Below are 12457 nucleotides of genomic sequence, written 5' to 3' on the forward strand. Positions count from 1 at the left end.
ATTTACTATGTGACACGTGCTGTTCAAAATGCTCCTTCTTCTTGTTCACAGCAGCAACCATTTTTTTGCTAATTTTCCCAGAAAAAATAATTGCATTTTATTTAAAAGCTAAAATGGAATCGTTTTCTAGATGTCACAATACAAGAATTTCCTTTCTTCATTGTCCTTGCTTGTTTATAATTTTTATATTTAAAGGATAACTTTAGAAGGATGACTTTGAAAGCAGAGACCCTAGGAATGAAAATGTGAGCACATTGAGACAGGACACCAGTTGGGAGACTGTTACTATAACCTGATGACACAGTTAGGCTGTAGCTGTGGAGATGTAGACAAATATATAGAAAAAAAAAATTTAGTAAGTACTTACACTGATTAATCTTTCCACCAAAGCATAAAGCACAGAGGCTAACACAAAGCAGTTTTTTAATGAACAGTGTTAAATGGAAAAGCAAGTTTGCTGTGGACAGTAGGGAAAAAGGAGAAACTTATAAGGATTCCTAGGTTTCTGACTTTGATCACTACGTGGGTATTTTTGTGATAACGAAAGAAATCAGAGGGAAAAAACATGGTAGGTTTGGGGATATATTCGATGTGAAATGCTCATAAGACATTCAGGTGTCTGGCAGGAAGTTAGAGTATGGTGCTCAAAATAGAGATACAGATTCGGGAGTGATGAGCATTTTTGTTGATAACTTAGTCCCGAAATAGACAATGTATAGAGTGAGAAGAAAAGGAAGACAACGGGCAGACCAGACATATGCCAGCCTCCAAGCTTTTTCAGATGCTGTTCCCTTTTGCCCGGAGTGGCCTTCTTCCGCATAGCCCATGACCTCTCCTCCTTCAGGTCTTTGTTCAAATGGCTTCTTCTCAGTGAGAAGTACCATAACAACCCCATTTCTACTCCACACCCTCTTGGGGCTTTCTCCTATTACTCTTCTTTATTCCCCCCATAGTACTTAAAACTATCTAATTTTTAAAATATTTTATTTCTTTTTGGTTTTTTTTTTTTTTTTTTTTTTGCTTGTTTACCCCCACTAAAAGTTGCATTCCATGAGAGCAGGATTTTATTTTTTTCCTGCTTTGCTTATTGCTATAAACCTGGTACCTACAACAGTATTAGGCGCATACAAAGTGCTCAATGTATATTTATTGTATGAATTAAGAGCCTGGGAAATCCCAAACAATGAAGGGGTATTTAGATTAAGCAAAAGTCAAAGTAAAATCTGAGGGAAGACCAGAAAGATAGATGGAGCATCAGGAGAAACTAATGCCATGGAGGATTAAGGAGGAAGAGTTTCAAGTTGAAAATAGTAGTCAAAGCTATCACAACATCACAGAGATAATAAGAAGGAAAAGACGTGAAATTTCAGTTGGATAAAAGCCGTAACAGATTTTAACTTAGATGGGAGTAAAAGTCCCCAACAAGCATCATTCATTCAGACTAATGCGTATAAGAATTTCTGTGGAAACCTGGTTCTCACAATGAAGCAGGAAGTAAGGGAAAACTACAAGAGCATCTGTTCTCATGAGATTTTCAGTCTCGAATCACAAACTAAAGGAAGTTTGGATAGTTCGGATAAAGTTCAGATACTTATCTGAACTTTGGGGGTGGTTATTTAAACCAAACTGAATACAATATACAACAGTTCATCTCCTAAAGACTAAAAATTCATTTGCGAACACTAACCATAATGGTATTCATACCACATATTTAGTTACTAACCTTTCATATTTGCTCAATATAATAAAGTTGAAATGGAGAAAATACAGATTTTATGCTATCATTATATTTGTTAGGGTGAAATTAAATAATCATGTTAATCTGTGTTTGCCCAGTGTTTAATGAACTAACATTTATGAATATCTTATTATAGTAATATTCCAGTGAAATTTAGAAGTAATATCAGAGGTATTAAGACAACATTGAGAATAGCTTTAAATCTCTCTCAGGTGCAGATCAATGAGTGTTTTGATTATAATACAAAATAATGGCCCACAGCTTATCTTTATATACCTAAAAGATATTTTTTTAAAACATTTTTAAATTGAAGTCTAGTTATACTATTTTGTGTCAGTTTTGGTATACAGCAGTGATTCAGAAATATACACACACACACACACACACACACACTTACACATACATATATATATTCTTTTTCAGACTCTTTTCCATTTTAGGTTATTACAAGATATAAAATATATATAGTTCCCTGTGCTATACAGTAGGTCCTTGTTGTTTATCTATTGTGTATATAGTAGCATGTATCTTTTAATCCCAAACTCCTAATTTATCTCATCCCCTCCCATCCCCTTTGGTAACCATAAGTTTGTTTCCTTAAAAGACGTTTGTTTTTGACCTACACTAGAAAACAAGGCCAATAATATGGAGTATAAATCACATGTTGGGTTGCATTTCTGGTGCAGGAAACAGAATAATTCCCTTTTGTTTATATAATGTTTTGCTGAATTTAGTTTATATTTTAAAGCAGTCGACAGATAGTGCACACTCTGGGAAGCAGCCCAGTGGTAAATAGGCTTAAATACATGGCATAAATCAGAACTGAGTGAATTTAACTGCATTTTTGGTTTGGCTAACACCTAACACCTTAAACGAGTTTTCGAATATCTAGATTAGGCAAAATTTGAAATATATATTGTACAGCACAATTACATCCTCTTTTTTTTAAACTGATGCACATTAACAGGAAATAAAATCTGTAAATCATTCTGCTTTTATAGCTAATTCATCATCATACCTCATAAAATCTATGCACTGTCCAGAAACTCAACAGGTCCAGTTTTCTTAAAAAGCCGCTTTCGTAAGGGACACCCACAACTGAAATTTTAAGTTCTAAATTTATGAAATACTCAAACCTAAATTGATTACCAAGGCATTAGGTTCTAAGAAACACTCTTCTATCTTGAATTGGATTATTTTACAAAAGGAAGGGACCTCTGGCAGAAACCCAAACCTAGACGAGATGTCCCCTAAAACAGGATTACTCTATTTTCTACAGTTGTCTCTAGGAAGCTTTTTATCTTGGCTCTCCAAAGGCTAACATCCCAGAAAATTTTGTTACAGACAAACTAAGCAATTAGGATTACAGGCAATGGCATTATTTGGTTCTAATGGAAGAGAAGAGCCTTCAGTACAGGGCAGTTTGTCTCCAAGAGGTCAGGGAAGGGCTAAGGCTCCACTTCCTCCCTGCTCTAGTGAAAGTTCCATTTCAAAGGATCTTAGGCGAAAAAGGGCATCATAGGAAAGGTTGAGAAAAGGCCTGGAAAAGAAGAGGATTACAGAGAGGAGGCTGTGTAAATCAGCTAAGAAAAGAAAACAAGTCTGAGAATTCTTCTAATTAATGATGTGTTTCTAGGATTTTTTTAAAGTGCTTTATAGGATGTGAAGGCTAAAAAAGTGTGGGAGCTTTAGAGATGCGATAAAGGGATTTAGGACATTACAAATAATTAATTTATAACCTTTTGTGTTAAGGTTTTAAAATATTTTTCAGTGATGACAAGAAGATTGCTGTTAAACCTGCACTTTGGGTAGTTATACAGCTGTATTTAATCAAGATGTGGTTCTGTGATTTTACTGAGCATACATGTCTGAGGATTAAGGATTAGAGAATGTCCCTAGTGTAAATGGAGAAAAGAACTTTAGGGTTAGCGGAAGGCCTGAGCTTCATAGTTCTTCTGAAGTATTCAAAATAACTCTGATAGCTCTTTCATAGCTAGATAGTGCTGTGGTAATCAACAGCCAAAGTTAGTTGTTATTGCTAATATTTATGAGAAATATTTAAATATAACTATCACATGCTCCCAGCTCTACCTTTCAGTAACTAATTTATTCAGTTGTTCTTTCTTTGATGTGGTCTGTCACATACAATGGTGAAAAGTCCTCCAGAAAATTACAAAGGACGAAGGAAACTAAATAGGAAAAATGAAGAGGTCAAAAGAACGTAATGGAGAAGAGTTTGATCTAAGAGTTTGAGAAGCGAAAAGATGTTAAGAAAACAATGTGATAGAAAATTAAGTGGTCTACAAAATTTAAGGAGACCAATAGGGATCACTTGAAGGAGGGATATTCATTTAGAAAACAGTTGAAACAGCTCAAAAAACAAAAACTACCTCCTTGATATTTGTATTTTCAATAGGAGGACTCAGGTCATTTTTCAATTCAGTTCTGAAAAATTCCCAGATGATATCTTGTTTTATCTTTTAGTCGTGGTAATTACTGCTGTTATGTGTGTATATCTTACTGTTTGATTTATATTATAAAACAAAATTGAGTAAATGTGAAGGTCTAATTGGCATTATTCAGTGATTCATGAACTGGGCAGCATCCAATCTGGCAGATAGAAAGGCGCTCCAAGGAGCTGTACAACATGGAAGACTTTTGTAGGCAAAAGAGAGAGGGAAAAGGAAGTTTCTAGCAAAGAGTGGATTGTTTCAGGCAAGGTCACCTTCCTCTGGGGGTCAAAAGGGATCTGTTGGATAGACTATGTCACTAGTGCTAACCAGGTAATTCCAGACTGACTGGTTAAAGGTCATATTCCTGGGAGAGGCTGAAAATGCAGTTAGGCTAGGTATTAAGTCTTGGTTTGCTGACTGATGTTTAACACAAGTGACTCATTTGAAGCCTATCTCTTTCTTTCCTTTCTCTCTTCCTTCCTTCCTTTCTTTCTTTCTTTCTTTCTTTCTTTCTTTCTTTTTCTTTCTTTCTTTCGACTCCCTCCCTCCCATCCTTCCTTTCTTCTTTTTTTTAAAATACTTCCCTCTTTTTGATCAAACTCAGGTTCACTGGTAGACGTGATCAACATTTAAGAAGTTAGCACCACTTTCAGCTATTGCTCTGCAGTTCTCACAGCTTTTCCTGATCCTCTGTGTGATATTCACAAGTCATGATGTTTTTTGCTAAATTTCTGTGCTATTCACAGATCACGATTTTAGATTCATATTAAGCTGGTCATTCTCTTTGTTTCCTTTTTGGTCTTCCAGTCTTAGGTCATTTGTGTGGTGGTTAGCAGCTGTGACCATGCATTTAAAGCTTTTGAGAGAATACAGGGCATCGGGAGACAACTATGATTATTATAAATAAGATGATTCTCAATGTTTAGAGTGCACTTCAGATCCATGGTCCCCAGGACCCAAACCAAAATAAAATAAGTGAAAGAAAGGCTCCACTGAAGCAGTCACTTTTTTAAGCCAAGTGTCCTTCTCAGTGATCTTATGTAACTAAATGTTAACTTCCCCAGAAGTGTTAATCCCAGGAGCAGCAAGTGGTGTTGGCCACAGCACAGACACCTCTTTGCTCAGCTAAAAGATAATCAAGGGCTATCCTGTTATCAGGAACATCTTTGGCCACAGAGTATAAAGATTTTTGTTGGTTAGCTATTGCTTTTAGCAGCAGATTCTGCAATATCTGCAAGAGTTAAGGAGAGGTTCCCATCATAGCTTCATTTGCACTTTCTCCTAGTTGGGGGATCAGTGATCTTCCAAAGGAAGCAAGTTTTGAATAATGATTATCTCTTGGTAACTCCCATTTGAGGCTATGGCTCAGGACTGAAACGTAACAGCCATGGAGGCTAATAGAATTTAAGGGTCAGAGACCACACAGGTAATTTTATTTTGTCTACTGTTGCTTTGTGTCCCTTGGATAGGATCTGGATGCAAGGTTCCCAAGGTTTGGGACTGTTAACAAACAAGAAAACAGACCCCCAAGGTTAGAGAGTCTAACACAATAGAAAGGGGACTGAGTTTATTCCAGAGAAACTGAAGCATTGGAAATAAGGGAGAAAGTTATGATGGGAAAAGGTACAGTATTATGGTGACGTTGAGACCAGAAGAAAGATTGGTCACAGGGAGGACCAGAGCATCTCTAGCATTATGGACAGATCAGAGTTTTCGACAAATCTAGCAATCTGAAAGATTACCCCCTTTAGAAAAGGCCTGGGATATATGGATGATGGAGTCATCTTTCCAGGCCAATGCCAGAGTAAAGGGAAAAAAGAAAAGAAAAGATTTTCTGTTTAGTTAAACTGGGAAATCTTGACCCAGTGTCATGGGTGGAAACAGTCTACATCAACGTCGGCTACCTCTCTTCCTCGTCAGTTTGGTTCAAAGCTCTCTAGTATCTGCACAGGACCAGATGTCAAGTAGACCCTTCTTTAGCTGTGAGATGTGTACACAAGGTTCAACTCCCTGAAGTTTAGCTTTCACTTGGTTAGTGAGGAGAACCTGGTATAGTCTCTTGCAAGGAGATTCAAGGGAAGTCTTTGTTCTTAGCGATTACAAATCTGAAGAATGGGAGAAAATTGGAAGTATTTGTATGGAGAGCTATAGCCAGACACCTGAGGAAACTAGAACTCAGGACCAAGTCCAGCCATAGGTATATAACAAAACCTCAAAGGCAAACGACATGACCAGAATTCAACATAGACAAAGGTACAAACACAATTTTTCTTTCCACCATTACCTCCATTTTTTTTCCACAAAAGTGAATCACAGTAAAACTAATCTGTTTGTATTAAACTTGGCCTGACAAGTGCAGCAAGAACGATGATCAACCAAATAAGATCCTTTCAAGACTGCTTTTCTGGGACCTTGTAAGCAAAGTAACAGGTCGGTTTCTCCAAGGGGCTTTATTGTCTCCATAAAGTCAAACTTACTTTCTTAAAACTGTCTGGTTGGGCTTCCCTGGTGGCTCAGTGGTTAAGAATCTGCCTGCCAATGCAGGGGACACGGTTGGAGGCCTGGTCTGGGAAGATCCCACATGCCACAGAGCAGCTAAGCCCATCACCACAACTGCTGAGCCTGCACTCTGGAGCCTATGAGCCACAACTACTGAGCCCATGCACTGCAACTACTGAAACGTGTGCACCTAGAGCCCATGCTCCACAACAAGAAAAACCACCATAATAGGAAGCCTGCACACTGCAAAGAAGAGTAGCCCTGCTCTCCTCAACTACAGAAAGCCCATGTGCAGCAATGAAGACCCAACACAGCCAAAAAATAAAAATACAAACAAAGAAACAAAAAAACTGTCTGGTCATTTCTGCATCTATGCCCATCTGTCTCAAATGTGACATTCCAGTCAAAGTCTTGGTAATATAGCCAGTGTTTCCAATTGTGTCCTATTACAAGAAGAACAGATTCTTACTGAACTTATGCAATTAACTATGTTGCTGTGAGAAGAATACTCAAGAATTTCTGAATTCTGGAAGAGTCAAGTATGGAGAAAAAGTAAGTGTTTCATCTTTGTTTACAATTTATACTTCAGAAACTTGTACTTGTCTAAGTTCTTCCTATGAATCTCCTTGAAGATGATGCACTATTGCAGGAACACTTTTGCAAAAGCATCTGAGTAAAACAATAACTGTCTGAAAAATGACAAAAGACTTTAAAAATGCTCATTGTTAAAGACCTAATGAGTTTACTTGAAAAGGAAATGTAGTTATATCTTTGATATAACTCTAACATTTTAAGATAATTATATCTTAAACATTTTATTATTATATCTTTAAAGATTGTTTTATCTTTAACATTTTAAGATAGTAATTAGAATTCCAAATGATACCATTATACCAGGAAATATGAGATTTCCAGGAATTTCACACAATTTCTGGAATATTCATATGCAAATACAAGATAGAGACAATATTATTTCTTACTTGACAATGCTTTCCATGTAATTTAACATATCAGATAAGCCAAATTTGTTTAGCATCTCTTTTTTTTATTGGGTTGGCCAGAAAGTTCATTCTAGTTTTTCTAAATGAACTATTTGGCCAACCCAATGTAAGGTGCGAGAACAAATCTCTTGAAATGTTCCAGGGGCTCTGTGGAAATCCCAAAGTTATTTCCAGGTCAAAAAAGCCTTCATTTATATTTTCATTTGGGGCAGTTTGTCAAAAATATCAAAATGATTAAAAACACTTAAATAGGATCATAGGTCACTGTGAAAAAAATAGTCATCCTTTTAACAGAAAAACTCCAATTCTAGTTTTGTACCAGATTACTTTTGATATTAAAGTTTATTTACCTTAATTAAATTTATTCTAATTGATCAGATATTAAAATATCTTTTGAAAAGATTTCTTTTCCATAAACTTTCAGCAGGTTTTTTTTTAAATTCAGATTTTGTCCTGTTTTTTCTCTTTCACCTTCTGAAACAAATAACCTCACTTTAGGACAAAACTACTTTCTTTTCCCTCAATGACAGCAACAACAAAATGTATTTCCATTCTTCATACCTTCTTTTACTGAAAAATATGCATCATATTTTCCTTGCATAAGGACATGTTCCCTTATTATTTCTAACTTTAATCACATATGTTAGAATTCATAACCCTTAAAAACCTTAATTTCTATTAAAAATTAAGTAGGCAATTATGAACTATCTTTTTTGTTAGCATTCTTTAGCTTGGCACATTTATAAGTACCTATTATAATTTCTAGAAACACATGCATTCTCATACTAAATTTTTTATTGTGGCTCAAAACATATTTACTAATAGACCCCAATATAATTAGTTTCTCTGAAAAAGGAAGCCAAAAGTGGGTAAACCTGTGTTTAGTAATTAATGTTTTAGTATTTTATCTTATTTAGAAATGATCTAGGTACTGAGTTTCCATCATTTAACTTAACTCAGCAGAACCCTAAGTTTTCAAGTTACCAAAATATTTTAGAAATTACTTTTAAGTCAACATTTTCTAAAGCCTCATCCATCGTTGAAAAGTTGATTTCTATACTTTTGTACCACTATCACCTATTTAATTCACAGCTCCCAATAATTATATACAGACTACCAATAAAAACTTCATAAGATACTAGACAAAATGAGCTATCATCTCAAGCTATTTTTCTTGCCGACAAATTTTGTAAGAGATAACATGGACTTATTTGACCTTTCCTAAACCTAGGTAGAATACAATATTATATTTAATGCTGAAAACTCTAATGACATGCCTGTTTCAATTAAACCCCCAAAACTACTAGTAGCTTTAATACCAAATAAATTCCCAGATCACGTAAATTTGAAAAGCATTTGGATTAGTTTCTTTTATAATTCTGAGAGCTTTAAGAATCCTTAATTCATATAAGCACTTAATCTTCAAGCCAATAAAATAGAGCTCTTTTACAAATGAATTTTAGTAATACCATTCATAGGTAGAAAATATCACACATACAACACATATGCATAGACACACAAACAGAAACCTTAAGACTTTCAGTTTAAAATTGTAGTCATGAATCAGGTGCAATAATACAAAACTCACTACTTATAAGAGAAGTTTGATCCTAATTACGTTTCTGACAGATGGAGTAATTTAAGGTTACCTACTCAGATGGCTAAAGTTTTTTATTAATATTTATAGAGAAGACACAAGATTTTTCATTTGTCTGTTTTAAAATAACCTTTCCTCCTTTTGTTTTTCTTCTGATAAGAATTACCTCCCTGAAGTTTGTATTTTAAAGAGATGACCTAGATAAGAGTTCATGGAGGGATGAAGAAGAACATTTTCATCTCAAAGGCACAGGGAAAGAATGCAAGTTCCTCTAAGAAGGACTATTGTTTCCTAAGGCCAGAATTTTTACAATACCTATCAGCCTTTTGAGATGAATAGGTGAGGGTAATTGTTAAAAAGGACAGGTGATGCTGAATTGTTTCTAGAGCTACATTTCTGGTTTTGCAAAGATTTGTATGATAAAGACAGTTGCTTTTAATTCCTCAAATAATTGGGTTGCAACTCATCTGACATCATAGGTTGTTCCACCCATTCAGTCACATTATCTTTGATTTGCTTTTTATATCAGGGAGAAGATTTCCAACTAAGATGGAAATCAAAAGATTTCTGTGTTTAGAGCTGTTTGTCTTTGGAATGTTTTAGTAAGTCCTTCCACAAAGGCTTTAGAAGGCTTTTCTTTCCCTCTGGGTACATAGTTTTATTTTAGCTTAAGGAAGGTGGCCTAAAAATTTTCTGTTAGGCTCTGAAACAGAATATCAACTTTTAATTTGACCAAATGCTTAAAAAAAATGCTTTTAAATATCTTGTCAGTTTTCACAAGGACAAACAGTAAACATTTCTGACAGGATTGTTAGGGGAACCACTGACCAAAACTGCCTACTCTGGCCAGGCAAGATAGTAGCCACTTATACGAGTTATCTTACAAGCAGAACTAGCAAGCTACCACCAACTGGAAGAATTCAGGAAAGGTCAAAAGGAGAGAGGAGACACCTGTTCCTGTATCTTACCAACCTCCCAGAATCCATCAAAGCAACATCCTTTTGGACCCACCTCCTATAGTACGTCTTTCAATGAAACTATTTGGAATTTTTGAAGCCTTTTGGAGGCTTCTGCATGCCTATTAATGCATAATGGCCATTGTAATTCCAGGTTGTTTTTAGTAAGAATTTGCATTTCCTAAGATATTTATAACTTCTGGAACCATAGTTTTTAGACATAAAATAGGCATGTGTGCTGGAGGTGGCATGCTTGACTCTTTAGAGCTTAAAGATCTCATTTCTTATGATTATCTATTAATTTGTTTTTAGCTAAGTCTTTGGGTCTCTTGGAGACAAAATAATACCTTGAAGGGTTGTGCCACTGGGTTGGGAAATGTATGATGTTTTACATTATATCTCATTGCATGCAAATTTTCTTGAGGTTGGTGGGTAACCTGTGTCAATCTAACCTGTTCTGTGACCAGTTTATCCTAACATGGGAATCCTTGGGTTAGATGGAAAGTACCCTAATGGTTTTTAAATGCCCAATCAAAGCCCACCAATTTTTGTGCCTTTTTGGCTTCTGAGAGTCCCATTAGCAATAGTTTTTACCTATACAAACCAAGACAGATAAACATGTGCATCTTAATGTACCAGCAGTGACCAGAGATGTTACTTTGGCCTGGCCAAGAGAAGGCCCTGTGTGCACTACCAATAATTCCCAAATGTGCAACTGAGATTTGGAGAAAAACACTGAACCAGCAGACCCCAAAGAATGGGGACTGTGGACTGATTCCAAACAAATAGGGAACTACAACCACTGCTAGCAGTTCCCAATATGGAATCTGAGGAAGGCTTCCAAAAAACTAGGGAACTGCAGACTAAGCCCAGAAGTTCCCAATGTGGAATCTTGGGACAGAACTAAAAGTTGGGGTTTGCAATCAAATGGAGAATTATGGTCTGAACTATCAGCACTTCCCAATGTGGAACTAAGGATTCCAGTCAGTGGGGAACTGACAGGAAAGACAGATCAGGAGCTTGATGCAAAAGAGGTTAGAGTTCAGAACCTACAGGAACTTATCCATGGCTCTTGGAAATGGCAAGAAAGAGAACTCAGAAAGGTTTGTGGGTATCACGCCTGTGTTATCCCTGAAGCCACTGGAAATCTCCTTCAATCCAACTGCTGCCACCAAGTCTGTTAAAAAACAAAATTCAAATAAGTAAATTTAAAAATCTAATTAGCTTTATTCAGTGATTCATGAATTGGGTAGCATCTCATCTAACAGATAGAAAGGAGCCCCAAGGAGCTACACAAAATGGAAGGCTGTTATAGGCAGAAGAAGGTGGGAAAAGGAAGTTTCTAGCAAAGAATGATTGTTCAGGCAAGATCACCTTCCTATGGGAGACAGAGGGATCTACTGGATGGATTACCTCACTTGTACTGACCAGGTAATTACAGATTAAGTGGTTAAAGTTTATATTCCTGGGAGAGACTCAAGTTGAAATTAGACTAGGTTTTAAGTCTTGGTTTGCTGACCTGGGGATTAGCGCTAGTGACTCCATTTTGGGCCTGTTGTTTTTTTCTTTAAGCATTAATTTCTTTTTTTTTTTAGTTGTTTATTTTTATCAGTCATACACTCACATAGTGTAAAGGATAGTTCTATCAGGTTTATTAAAAAAATGCAATCATCAAACCTACCGTCCTTGCCCCATTTTTCTCTTTCTAGAAACAAGCACTTTCACATGTTTTAGTTAATCCTTTGGCCATTTAGTTTTGTACCATGTATTTTTTTTTCTTGATTTTTAAATTATTTAATCATTATCTACTGTGTTCTCAGGTTGAAGAAACTTAAAAATCCAGGGGGTGAATTTGGGTAACTGCTTTTTATCAGGTTTTGCTATGAAATCAAATGTTTATGTCTCAATTATGAATCCACAGGCTGACTTGGGCAGCTCTGCCTCAGGATGTGGGGTTAGATTCAGGTCTGCTACCTGGGTCATTCTGGGACCAGTGGCTGCTCAGGGAATGCTTTCTCGGGAGGAAACACATATGAGAGGCCAAGATAAGCCACACAGGCACATATGTAGCCTCTACTCACATTGCTTCTGCACAAGTTCCATTGGCCAAAGCACATCATGTGGCCAAGTTCACAACAATGGGGCCAGAAGATCAGAAGAGTGAATATTTTCTGAGCAGTAATATAATCTACCACCAAAGACTCTCCCTGACA

Source organism: Hippopotamus amphibius, chromosome 3 (genome assembly GCF_030028045.1).
Source record: "Hippopotamus amphibius kiboko isolate mHipAmp2 chromosome 3, mHipAmp2.hap2, whole genome shotgun sequence".
NCBI lineage: Eukaryota > Metazoa > Chordata > Mammalia > Artiodactyla > Hippopotamidae > Hippopotamus > Hippopotamus amphibius.